Here is a 12,435-nt window from a genome sequence, read left to right as displayed (position 1 = left end):
TTTCTAGCTTGCCAAGAGAAAACAAGATTGCAGTTGGAAACACCAAATAAAGGAAAGCTTAGGAACTGCAACTTGCATGGGCACTGGCCTCTCCAGTATGGAAGCGGAGCAGCAGAAAGGCTTGTCAGGGACCTGTTTGTGCAAGACAAGGCAGGCAGAGGTACCAGAGGGCAGAGTGGCTGGGGGTCCTGCTGGCCTGCAGCGGGGGAAGCTGGGAGCCCCAGAGACCAGCACCAGGGAGCCTGCACTGGGCAGCTGATTTCCTAACACCGCCCGAGGCCATTAGGACATCTGGCCCTCATTTGGAGTTCAAGGGAGCTGGGGGGGGAGAGCAGGGACGGGAGGAGCAGGAGGTTCTCACTCTGCAGGGGAGGGGAGCTGGGGAGACCCTCTGACAGCGAGCTGCTGGCTGGTTTGGGTTGTGTCATCCTGATCCAGCCTGCCCAAAGGCCAGGGGCACCAATTCAAGGTATTAATGCCTTACTGTTTCTGCTTTTGATTCTACCCCTAAATGCCTGGTGCCATTAGGAAGCGCTTGGTTTTCCTCCTCACAGTGTCAATGGGGGCCAGTTCACAGCCAGCGTACCACAGCAGCAGCAGAGGGGGCAGCAGGAGCATAACAGTCTTTGAACATGCTCATGTGTGTGGAGATGGGTTGAGGAGGCAGCAAAGAGTCTGGAGTCAAAATAAGTTGGTGGAATTTGAAGGGAAGGAAAAAAGAGGGGAAAAAACCCACTTCTGCTATTAAGACATGTACCTGCCATATCTGAATTTAAATGTGACCAAACCCAATGATTTAATGTAACTAATGCTCATTGTTAAAACAAGTTATCCAAACAATATGTCTATCCTGCATTTCTATGTGAGGCCATTTGGTAAAAATAAAACAAACAATTTCACTCTAGAAAGCAACAGGGGCTGGTTTAAGACAAGCACTCCCTAAAATTCTGCACATTTGATGTAGCATCAGTGAGCTCAGGGGGATGTGGGAAAGATGGTCCCAGGTTGAGCACAGTTGAGAATATCTGACACGGTGTCTGAGAGAAAATGGAGCTGGACTTGACTTCAGAGCTCCCCCCCTGATCTCACACACCTGTTTTTGTCCTGTCAACACTGATATATCAGTGCTCATCCTCACACTCACTGTCCTGTATCCAGACATACTGCACCGAACTATGCCAGAGCCTACTTGGGTGCACTGAGAGGTTTCTAATGGGCAAGAGGTTTGATTTGGGGGTAAAGAATCCTTTCCCTATCTACATGCTCACTAATTGCAGCTAGCTCAGCACAGAGCTGGTTGGATTCCCAGCAATTCACACATCTGTAATACAGTATTCCAACCCACACCTTTCCTTTTACCTGCACCACTGGATACCAGTGTAATTAATTCATAAGTTGCCTACTTCTCTTAGCCACCTTTTGATCTCTGTTTTGGATTGGACCCTGCAGGATGTTAACATGTGCATTATGCAGAGTATATATGTATAGTAAAATTTGCTGTTACATGTTCTCCTACCTCCCACCCCACCAAGGAAGAATGCTCAGTTTGACAACAGCCATTCTCCAGGCTTCCCCTCTTTACCTCACCCACCAACTTCGCCACTCTACTCAGACAATTTTTATTTCACGTCCTTAAAACTTACTTTAGAGAGACTAGAAGACACAATTAAAATTGAATAATTTCAGAATTAAATCTGCAGCAAAACATTAAACAAGAAGAGAGTTTCCTAATATTCAGATCACCTGCACCTCCAGGCTCTATCACTCTCAGGGTACTTCTCTGCAAAGACCCAGATACTAAGGCATCATGATTACTACCCAACACATCTCCACTGCTGCTATGCTTCTTTAAAGCGGATTTCCTAAGTCCGCTTCAAGTCTTCTCTGCAGTGGCCCTTCACTGAACTGGAGGATTAACTGTGAGACTTGCTGGAGTTTGAGAGTTGCCTTAACAGCAGAGCTGCAAGGCAGCCCTCGCATCTCAATCTGGGTCCTTACAAAGACACATGAACTAGGCAATCATGAAATTCCACTAACCTGACCACAAGTGAGGAAATATTAATGCTATAGCTTTTAATTAAAAAAAAAAAAAAAAGAGGGTGCTCATTATGGAAAACAAAACTACAATTGACGGGAGTTTCCATCAAGGCAGATAGAAATGGAAGTAACATAAAGCAAAATTTCAGAGATGGCTGATTTTAGCACTGCATCAATTAACTGTGTGGTGAAGGACCCAGGGAAATTCTGATGACTCTTTCAACCCCAGAAGCCGAACTTACAAGAAAGTCTTGTCAGTTCAATCAAATAATCTTGTCCTATGCTGTCATCCAGGTTTCAAATGATCTGTGCAGGAGCATGACACTGGATGTTCAAGAAGAACCAGAGCCCAGCTTCTCTACACACTGCACGTCTTCTGGAGCTGTAAGTACAGTAAACACTACCCACCTTTAGTTAGAAAAATAGGTGACTACAGTCCTCAACATACAAAAAAAAAAAATCTCTGGAAAGTGGATTGTTACCCAATAGCTCTTTGGAGTAGAACTGCACACTGAGTTGAAGGCTCTGCTAGTAAAAATATAATCAGATCATTCAGTACACCAGATACCACATATCTGGCCTCCAGGTGGGTCATGACCCCAGAGACTTTAAAGGAGAGGAACTGAACTGGAGGATGAGGGAGGGGGGTGAGTGTTGTTGTTATGGCTTAAAGCAATTTCACAATTACCTGATAGCGAATGATGAATCTGATGCAAACACCCTCCATTAAGTCAGCTCTATCGACTCCTTACTTTGTGTTTAACCTAATGATGTAATTGTGTTCTCCAAAACACATAATCTGGCTTCTGATCTGGCCTAACCCCACAGGAAAGTTTCTCTTCAAAGGAAAAGAAAGCAAGTTCCTTCACAAAGGCACTGCCAGGCCCAGCACAGCTTCTGTATCTCAGAGGGTTATCTTAGTCAGAGACCAGGTATCTATTTATGCTGTAGAATTGCTTGGGAACTGGTTGTTTCAGGTACAGCTAGCATTTTCTGTTATTCACATCATTCTTATTGATGTTCTGGGAGTAGTGTTTTTTTCCCATTAGAGCACCATTAGGATGTACAATGAGCATGCATACAGCAGAAAGGATGACAGTTAATAACAACAATAACACATATATGCACTAATTAAAAGTGTAGACTTCGAAGTCATAAGTATTAACTTAGCATTAACTGTAGCATTCAGTGGGGGAAGACCTGTGTGTGAGTCAATACAAGAGTGCAAGGCAGAGTAGTCTCATTAACAGCCCCTTATCTCACAACCTCTGTAAGATCCCTTTTTTCCCCCCACAGTCCTTTCAAGATCCTGAGATTCTCACCCTGCTTTTGTCTTGGTTAGGGATTTTCAAACGCAACTGTAAAAGAGTTTACAATCTTACGTAGCAAGTGATAGACAAAGCCTTCCAGGAAAAATGAATTATTAGTTTGTATTGACTCTGTTTACAGCAGAGTTTCATTTTGACGTGTCACTTTGAAGAAAATATAGCATCCAATGCCCTTTAGAATCTAATCTTTCAGTCTGATGTTGCCACTACTGTGTCAGAGGAGTGGGAAAGATCAAGAACACCAATTTTTTCCTGAAAAGGTTCTTCCTCTTATTGCTCAATTAATTGTAACTGTACGTGGAGTTGTGCATCAGGTTAACTAGGATTTGGACAATTCCTTGGGCAGACAAATGGACACACAACAGAGCTACATGCAGGGTGGTGGAACAGGTCAGATGTTCCCCCACAACATGAAACAAAAAGCAAATCACAAGTGGTACTAACATGCACATGGCTATGCACTTACTGCTCCACCCCTTCCACCCCAGGACTATCTCCATAGTCTTGAGGCAGAGTTCACAAAACAATAAACATACTAAGGGTAAAATTCACACCTGAATTCAGGATGGTGTTAGTAAGTTGAACTTATATGCATGAAGCTGTCAACTTCAAATCACCCCCAAATACTGCAAAAATGAAGTCCAAATTGCATTTTTAAAAATTCAGTGATTTGGAAGTTTTCAGCTTCACAGTATAAACTAGCAGTGATGTAACACTGAGGCCAAAAGAGGAAAACCACTGAGAAATAGAAACTGAAACTCAATCTCTTTTACCTAAAATTTGAAATGTTTCTTTAGTTCTTTTTAACAGTATTATTTACTGAGCTGTACACATGAAAAGGAGTTTACAGCTGCAGTCAAACATAGAATATATTGCAAAGTGCAACGCTATAGAAGTCAATGCAAGTTAAGCTCAAGAATTACAAAATTATAGTTCAGTAATTTGAAGTTATAAGTTCAGCACTTGTGTTTATTGCTTAATATCTTGAATTTTTCTTGATCTTTCAAATGTTCTGATAAAACTCTCCCAGAATCTTTAGATGTAATCTTTTATAAATCTGAAGATTTACAATACTGTTTCAGAATTAAGTTTGTGTAGTTAGAGTCAAATTACATAAACCTGACAACTGGAGCTGGAAGTAATTTTGCAAGATTTCTGCATTGAAGCTTTGTGACAAGAACTGTACAGACCTTGCACTGGCTTTACTTTTCTCCAGGTTATGGCTCTCACTCAGAAAGAGATGTTGCATTCCAGGTAGGCTGAACTCCTACAGTGCAGCAAGAGGAAAACTGGTGCAGCCGGTGCACTGGGGATGCTCAACACATTCCTCTAGTGAAGATTGAGATGATTTAAGGATTAAGGATGTGCCAAATTTCATTTGATGCCATTTGCTCAGTAAACAGATGCAACAAGCACATGAAAGAAAACATCTGACCTCGCTATTTAATTTATGTGAGCTCACCTACAGTGACTACACAATACGCAAAAATTATGGAGGACTAGTTTATGTGAATAAATGATGCTATGCAAGAAGCATTGAATGCAATATATACTTACCTGAATATGGAAAACTCCATGAAAAAGTGCTACAAAGAGTTGAACACTAATGGAGCAAAACTGTAGCTGGATACCATTTGGCAGGGTACTTGGAATCAAGGAACATCTTTTGACACCTGTTGTAAATGCATGGCTAGTTTTCACGTGCAAAGACTGTCTTATGCACACAAATGTTCATATATAAATAGGCACTATATGTTCTGTCACCACTTGCACGCACTCATATATTTTTGCTGTCTCTTTTATACTCTCATCCACCCACACACATCTGTTCACACAACATCCCTCTCCCCCACAAGCTTTTGCAAATATGTAATTTCCCTAGTCATCCCTCCTCTGCCTTCCTACTGTGGAAAAAGGGACTTAACTAGAAACCATAAATAACCACATTTTGTGTTTAAAACACTAAAAAAAAAAATCTTTTCATCTTCTCCCATTGCACCCCTGGTGTTTTGTGGAAAGGTCAATGATACAGGGTTGTGGACAATGCCAGCAAGTGAGATGACAACAAATATGACCAGAAAGGCAATAGAAGAATAAAAGAGTTAAAAAAAAATAATCAGTTGCCAGTAATAAGAAAATAGATGCTCAGTAGTATATAACCGAGAATGAGAAGATTATATAGTGGAGTATGAACCTTACAGGAATAGGCCTATATCCTTCATGATATAGAAGCTGTCGTGAGCTAATTATGTTGATTTAACCTATTTCTAACTGCAAGGCTTTTAGAGCCCTTTAAATGACGTTATGAAAATAGCAGATTAGTTACTAGAAGGTTTTCTAAGGGTTTTAAAATTAATTTGTAGAAGATGGAGCAAATCCTTTTATGCTACTGGGATCTTCGACAGTGTACGTAGAGAATGGAACATTACTACGCACCTTGAAGAGACAGCGTACATTTTCTCTTTTCTTTCAACAGAAAAACCTTCAGGTGAAAAATAAAAGGTTATCACCCTACAAACCTAGCTTGTAATTTTGAAGTTTTGGTAATGTTAAAAGACTTCATTATTTTAAAAGGAGTATATGCGCACGATTGGACGCTCATGCACTCATTGTAGAGGCAGCACAAATAAATCACTAAGGAGCACTTCTGAAAAACTCAGCCTGCTTCCTTAAAACAAGCATGCCCTTACATAGCTTCCCCCATTTATGTTCTCTCCCCATAATCAATAGGACTATTAACCACACTATTAATGCCCGTGCAATCTAACCAAATCAGTGATGGTGCTTAATCCCAGCTCTAGGATCAAGGCATATTTTTGCTGTGCAATTTTGATTTTGCAATTAGTTGCAAACATGAATTACAATTTATTCTCGTAACAATTTAGCATGTTAGCACAATCAAGCTAGTGACATGTTTGAATCCTTTCAGCTACCACCTCTAATAACACAGCAGATGAAACTAATGTAGTATCGAAGTAATTAATGTATCAACTATTTAAATAACTGTAACTGCATGTAGCATTTTGCTGCTTACTGAAATGTTTTTCCAAGCCCAATTTTGTTCCCCAAATCATGTATTCAAAATCGACACTTGGTCCCAAACCTAACAGATTTTTATTGAAACTTTGTTATTTTTATATACTTTTCATATACATGTGTGTACAGTCATTCAGTGACAATACATATTCTGCTAGGCCTTATTGTAGCTTATTAGCAAGCAACTATATTGAGTAATTACCAATTAACACAAACTATTTGGAACTATTAGAGACATAAAATGCATTTATGTAGTTTACAATAATCTATAATGTAAACTCTATCTTCTCAGATGCATCAGTTAATTTAAAGCTGTGTTTTTAATGGAGATTTAATGTTTATTTCAATGGAACACTGTCTAATATTACACCATTTTTAAAAAATTATATGTGGGCTTCTTTAATTTCCATGACTGGGAAGCTCAGTGAAGAGTCTTGTTACCTCTTTCTAAAGATGAAATGCAAATCTGTATTTGTCAACAATTTTAATGCTGACAACTACCACTAATTGCTTACTTTCAGGAATTATATATTTTTTTTCCCCTCAGGTCTTGCTTCTATTCTGAGAAAGTGAGTTACCAGTGTTTCAAGAATGCCATGTAATGACATAAAAAGGAGCATTAATAATGGCATCTCAACTTGCACTACTCGTGAAGACGAAAGGGATGACGATCTGCCAAGCATATTTGGCCTCGTTGTGTAGAAGCTGAGCACTTCACCTACAATCCCAAGCATCCTTTCAATGTCTTATCAATAAAGTTTGTGATCAACTCTTCAACACAGCTGGACTAACGAAGACCACCATATGCAGTTAATTATATTAATGTCATTTCTAACCATTGAGTTTTCTCAACTTGTCTGTAAATTCCTACTCATTTTTCTTCCTGCACATCCACTCTACACCACTTCTCATGATCTACCCTCAGACCTCAATCCTGTAAGTGCATATTCACCTGCCTGGTATTGTTTTATTGTTTTCAGTAGGACTATGGAGTAGGACTGTGCACTATGGCTTAGCAAACCATGTATGTAAAGTATTGTAAATCCGTAGGCCACTGGGCTGCAAAAATCTGTTTTAAACATCATAGCTACCATTTATACAGCAACTTACGTGTACACTCTGCTTGACATTTTAAGACTGTTGACCAGGTTGACAATATTTGATAGAAAGCAGCATAAAAATTCACCAAGATACAGAAAATAGAATCTAAAATGTAATCCATTCTGACACATCTCAACATCAGATTGTACAGTACAAGCATTAAACAGAAAAATCCTTAACAAAAATCATCATAGGTATCTACAACTGCAGGAGAAGTGGCTTTCCCCATGCTCTTTTCCTTTCTTTCTTTTTTCTTTTAAAATTTTCTCATGTGAAAGTGCTACTAAATAAGGGAGACAAAGAATTTTTATTGCCAAGCAATATAAACTAATTGCTATTCACCTTGCAGAGCCATTACTTGTTCTGAAAATTCTTAATTCTAACAACATGTACTAAGTGACACTACAAAAATAAACTTTCTGAGTAATAGGCATAATGGTAATACGGATTACATTGGCTCTTAACACTTTCCAAAGAGATGACCCGGTTCTTCAGGAATATCCACTCAGTATTTTCTTTTTTCATGGTATTCATCTTATCTGGTGCATGTTCTGGTTTGTGACAGTTATAACAGACTAAAAATGAAGCACCGGAGTAGGACTTTGTAAACTTAAACCTTTCTTTTTCTGTTAGCAATCCTTTTTTCCCCCCTTAAGCTAGCAGAGTTGGAGATGTAGCATGGCAGCTCTTCAAATACGCAACCTGAAAGTAATTTCAGGGTTACTACCTCGAAAAAGAGAGGGTTCCTGCAGCCAGAGCATGTCTGTGACACTGTACAAAGGAGGACATCCTACACCCAAGAGCCTCACATGTGGTATTTCCCACATCTCCTTCAGCTGCAAAGCGCATAATCCTCCTAAAACCACCATCAAGTTTTGTTTCTTTCCCTCTCCAGGAAGATTATTAAACAAATCCCTAACACAGATTTTTAGATTAAAAAATAAAATTAAATCAAGGAGTAATTAAGAAAATTTTTAGCAATCAAACTTGCCGTCAGTAGCACACTTGGACAGAATAAGGTTAGGCAGGTTGTTCGTTCCTCAACTCCTCCAAAAAATGACTGTTTTCCTCCCTAGAGCCCCGTCTGAAAACAAGGCAAATCTGAAAAAGAGTTCTTGTTTTTACAAGGCTTGGAAACCACCATCCCTAAAGAGGAGCCACCAAAGGTGGAAACAAGCACCCCTTCTTTTGCAGAGAGGTTATGTCAAAACGTTTGTAAAGTCTACTCAGAGCACATTCCTGGGCAGCTCTTCCAAAAATACCATTTTCAAACAGGACAAAATGATCATGTTTCTACTCATCTGAACTCAGAATAAGTTTTAGAAAGGAACAAACAAATCATTTCTCATCCAAAGCTCCCACACAGTCTCTAGATCAAGAGGCATATCTAACATTGTTTTTCTGCAGTCACTTTTAGCCTGTGATGAAGAGACAAAAAAACCCCAGAGAAGCCATCTCCCTTCATGGCCATTTCAATGCAAAAAAAGCAATGCACTGAACGCACAAGAAAACCCTGCATAGGTCAAAACTGTAACAATCAGCTTAAACCCACAAGTAATGTCAAGTTTAATACTGTGTGAACACTTTTTGTAACTCCTCTGCTGCTGGGAAACAGTGTATAAATTGCTAATAGAATTTCTATTTAAAAAACCAATAAATTTATTGTATTGAATTTTAGTGGAAATGAACTTCAAAGTGCAGAGTGCTTTGTAGAGTTCTTCCTTTTCCTTTTACACAACACGTGTTCATCATGTGTCAAAGCTCTGGTTTCTCCCCTCCCCAGAATACCACAAATTCTTCTGTAAAATAAACAAAGCTCTGTCCAGAACCCCTGAAATTACCAGAGGCAACCCCTGTTTGAGATCAAAGATGCACATCACTGCTGGGCCTTCTGCAATATCCCAGATTTTAGTTCAGATGAAATTTGCAACAAACAGGCAATCGACAGAACAAAACATTAACATCAGATCCAGGGATATATCTAGAAAGGAAAGCTTTGACATTCAAGCGACCTTTTCTGGATACTTAGGAATCACAATAGGTATTTGTGGGATAAATGTCCATTTTTATAATACCATTTAGGTCTGGCAAAGAAAAACCTTTATCTTTACTTAAGACAAAAATGCAAACATTTAAAATTACATACTATTAACACTTAATAGGAGAAAAAAACACTTTTCTATTTCTAATGTTTATATTTGTTCTATGATGCAATTCATCACTCCGATAAATTGTGTATGGGGTCTTTATGTCTTGGAAGAAGAAAAAATGCTAATAAAGTACTTTTTGAGTTGGTTTTTTTTTGAGACATTAGATGTGCTTCTCTACTTGTTTTTCTCTCAAAGGAAAAGCCTTAATGATGTTTACAGGCTGGACTTAAATTACCTGCAACATAATCATGCTAGCAGAGCCAATCTTGATTTCTGAAGTTGTTATTATGGATTAGCGAGTCAATAACACAGAAAATTCACAGGTTCTATGAATTCTTGAAGGCGTGCATATAAAACTTCCAGTAAATACTGACACTCAAAAAACTAGTGCTCATAATATTTTTCTGTGACTGCTGCCACAGTAGAATATAAATACTCTATATGAAATTCTCCCTGGGGGCTAAAATCTACTTGAAAAAAACCCTGATACTTAATAGATGCAAAACAACTTTCTCCAGCAGATGAGAGAAAAAAATCTTAACAATCCATATACTTCCATTTTACATACTTTGAATAATTAAATCCTAGGGTTACAAACATTATAGCTCAAATATGTATTTCTCTAAGCAGTATTATTATAAAGTTTGTTTTATATAGCCCTTAATTCCATATATCTATAATGTGTAAAATTTAATATTCATTGCTTATAGGGATAAAGCTGAAAACAGACTCAAACAGTCATCTCATCGAGTTCCTGCTGCAAAAGCCAGTCCAATCTCATTGATGAATAAAGCACCTTAATCCTTTCTTCATTTGTTATTGCCTTATTGCAAAAGCATGAAGCCTAGAAAGTCAAAGTTAAGGCCTGACCTTCCATCTCTATCCTATCTGGCCGCTCCCTTGTGTACCCCTCAAACACACATGCTATCATTTCCTGATGAGTTTAGAAGGGGTTATCAGGAGAATTTCAAGACGTGTCAATTTTGTAGCAACCTGAATGCTACACAAACATCTTCTGTGTTTAATAGGTGATTTGTATTTTAGTAGGTTTATCCATTCCCAACTTTATTTGTTTAAAGGTGCCTTAACCTTGACATAAATCAATGCTAAGCATCTGTATAGAGTACTTCTAAAAAGTTTAAAAATTAAGCTCTTTGGAGGACTATATTTTGCAAGCATGTTTCATTCAAAAACAAAACAAAACAAAAAAAAAAAACCAAAAACCACCACTACGTGTCAACTTCTTTGCTAATTTTTTCCCCCTTGAAAATTATGCAATTTGTTCTTTTTCACTCTTTTTATAGTGTTCTTTTAAAGATTATGATGATGATGAAACACCAGGTTAGTCACTATAAAAATTCCACCACTGCTGGCTCCCAAGTATCTTTTTCTTCCTAATTCGACAACGAGTGTTTGTGTAAGACAGTAGGGCCAAAAAGTCGGAGGCCCCGGCTTGTGTCTTGCAGCAACCCCCCCTTCCAAAGGAAAACAAAAAGCACTGAACCTTTTCTGCCACATGCCCAGTCCTTCCCCCACCACCTCTCTGGTGAAGACAGCCATTATTACATTTCCTTTCGGGTTATTTACAAGGTCTTGGCTCTGACATTGATTTCTTATCTATGACAAATGTTAAGTGTTAATAAGCTGTCGCTTTAAAGAAAGACAATGCTAAACAAATCATAGGAATTAATTACTCAGAAACTATTCTTTAGGGTTTTTTTGTAAGCAATAAAACAAGAACAGCAAAAATTGCTCAAGACCAGAAAAAAAACCCACATTTTTTTCAACCAATTAATAAATGTTAGCAGATTAAAAGAAGTTATCGTTTAAACTAGGCAGTACCCTGATAATCTAAAGTGAATTTCTCAGGGGATATGGAGGAACCGGGCTGGCGCAACTCCCTAAGGAACAGAGTCTTTTAATTGATAAGTGAAGGATTTTACTTTTTATGTTTTCCAATATTTTGCTTATGGTATAAATTTTAGGATCAAAGGTCAAAGTTCAGAAATCTTTTCAGTTACAGAACCATTAAAATGATAAACATTTGGCATCCCAAAGTACACTTCTACTCTAACCGTCCTTTCAGACCTGCATTGACTGCACTATAATAGCTGCCAACATTTGGTAAGGATTAGCCTTTCATTTAGACAAAAGCAAGCATTCCTTAGCTAAATCAGCACTTTTTGCCATCAGACTCATAAAACCTTTTCACAACACAGATTTTCAAGAGAATCCTTTAGGGTTTTAGGATGCTGCTCCTTTTACTAAGTAACAAAATACACCCCAGGGTGTCTCATTGACCGCACTCAGCTGTCCTTTGACCTCTGCAATTGTTTAGCCTAACTTCAGGGCCACAGAATCTGCCTCCCCCCCATCAACAAGGCTAATGTTGCTTCCTCCTAGCACCTGGCGAAGCAAAATCCTAGAGGTTCCCCCCTTCCAGACTTCTACCACGTTCCAGATGTTGCCGAGCAAAATATTCCTGCAGACAGTTTTTGGGAACCCACAAGCACTGCTCAGAACCTGGGCTGTGGCCGTGACCCCCTTGCTCCGCTCAGCGCTGCCCTTGCCCCAGGGATACAACAGGTCATAAAGCAGGAATAGATCTTTAGCCTTCTGGGTACGCTGGCTATTTAAATGCAACAAGAAACTATGCGTGCCCGATATTGTATACTGAGACAAGCCTCCCTCCTTTAAGAAGTCAGAAGGAAGAAAAAAAAAAAACAAAAACCAAAAAACACCCAAGAAGAGACGTGTGAGAATCTCAGTTGGAAGCACAAATC

General features: G+C 38.8%; 1 protein-coding gene across 12 annotated transcripts in view; it reads right to left on the bottom strand.

The window, feature by feature from the left end:
• The window catches only part of GREB1L (GREB1 like retinoic acid receptor coactivator), a 142,238-nt gene that overhangs the window by 68,354 nt on the left and 61,449 nt on the right, over positions 1–12,435 (bottom strand). The gene's annotated exons all lie outside the window — the stretch shown is intronic.

The sequence above is a fragment of the Phalacrocorax aristotelis genome, chromosome 2 (genome assembly GCF_949628215.1).
Source record: "Phalacrocorax aristotelis chromosome 2, bGulAri2.1, whole genome shotgun sequence".
Lineage (NCBI taxonomy): Eukaryota > Metazoa > Chordata > Aves > Suliformes > Phalacrocoracidae > Phalacrocorax > Phalacrocorax aristotelis.
Note: the sequence above shows the minus strand (reverse complement) of the source record. Positions and strands in the feature narration are given on the sequence as shown.